Here is a 1,766-nt window from a genome sequence, read left to right as displayed (position 1 = left end):
CCCGTTTTTTCATATGATATTGTTCCTGGTGGTTTTTCTGGGGGAGGTAGTAAAATTGCCCCAGTACAAGTTCTAAGTCAACATACAGATCTGGCTACCATGTCCACAATGGGGCTGTATGGGAGGTGCGGTTCCATTCCTCATAGGCATCGCCGCTTCGCAGGATCCATGTCTGGAGTACTGGTTGGTGGGGGTTGATGTTCCGAGCTCCCGCTGACACTACTGTTCTCTGCTGGAGGGCCCATAACAGTGAGCTTATCAGCAGGAATCCCTTCATGTCCAGTTCAGATGTAGCTTTAAGGGATTAGCAGGTTTGGCCACACCTCCTCACTCCACACAGGATTCCGGGTCCTCGAGAGGCAAGGCCTTCCGAACGTGGGTGTGGTGGACCCAGGGAGCGATGCCATCAACCTTTAGGGCAGTGGGGGTGGTAGACAATACAACATAAGGTCCCTTCCATCTGGGTTCAAGAGTTTTTACTTTGTGTCTTTTTACCCAGACCATATCCCCTGGGACTATGCCATGCCCCACAATTGGGGTTCTCTCCCCTTCATAGTATGCTTTGATTAGGGGCCAAATTTCCTGCTGTACTTTGGCAAGGGATTGCAACACATTTAAATAGTCGGGGGCTGACTTCTCTTTCCCCGGGGGCTGCACTCGCTGGGTTATTGGTGGAGGGGCCCAATACATTATCTCAAAGGGGGTTAGACCATGCACATAGGGGGAATTCCGAACAAGGAAAATGGTTAAGGGGAGGAGGGTCTCCCAGTCACCACCAGTCTCTATTACCAATTTAGAAAGGGTCACCTTTAATATCCGATTCATTCTTTCTACCTGCCTAGAGCTTTGCAGATTATATGCACAGTGTAACTTCCAAAGCCTGGGCTAGTCCCTGTAGGACTTTACTAATGAAAGCCGGGCCATTATTGTAACCTATAGCCTCAGGGATCTCATATCTGCGGACTATCTCCTCTATTAATTTCTTTGCCACCATCTGGCTAGTTTCATGTTTAGTTGGAAAAGCCTCCACCCATCCTGAAAAAGTATCCACCATGAACAGCAAATACTTGTACCCATACTTTCCTGGCTTTACCTCGGTGAAGTCTATCTCCCAACTTCTTCCTGGGGCCCTCCCCCTCTCCCGGGTACCTGTCGGGTGGAGCCCCTTTGGGGCTGGTCTTAGCTTTGCACAGCTCTCACATCCCCCAGTGATCTGATGCATGGCCTCATTCTGGTATGGAAATAACAACTGCGTGTGCTGAAAAAGACTGAGCAAGTTCTTCCAGCCTAGATGGGTGGATCTGTGTAGGTTGATGAGCATGTATTTTCCTAGTACTTCTGGTAAGATCAGTCTACCTTCCTGGTCCCTACTCCAACCTCCCTCCCCAGGCTTTTCTCCCAGAGCTTGTTTTCTTATCCACTCAAGGTCCCGTGGGGAATAGTCAGGTCTGGGGGTAAGGTGGGTAGTTCAGGTATGGGTACCTCTAGAGCTGCCAACACAATGGGGTCTAAGAGAGCTACCCTCCTGGCCTCTGCATCAGCAAAGTTGTTACCAATAGCCTCAGGAGTCTTTCTGGACTGGTGCCCAGGCACATGTATAACTGCCACCGCCCTCGGCTTTTCCACAGCTGCTAACAGTCTTTGGACTTCCTGCAAGTTCTTCAGCTCCTTTCCTTCTGCAGACGGGAATCTTCTTTCCTGGGAGATGGCGCCATGAACATGCACAATGCCAAAAGCATACCTGCTATCGGTATAAATGTTAGCTC

The sequence above is a fragment of the Nannospalax galili genome, unplaced genomic scaffold (genome assembly GCF_000622305.1).
Source record: "Nannospalax galili isolate Female #2095 unplaced genomic scaffold, S.galili_v1.0 scaffold639, whole genome shotgun sequence".
Classification (NCBI taxonomy): domain Eukaryota; kingdom Metazoa; phylum Chordata; class Mammalia; order Rodentia; family Spalacidae; genus Nannospalax; species Nannospalax galili.
The sequence above is the reverse complement of the archived record's forward strand: the minus strand, read 5'-3'. Positions refer to the sequence as shown.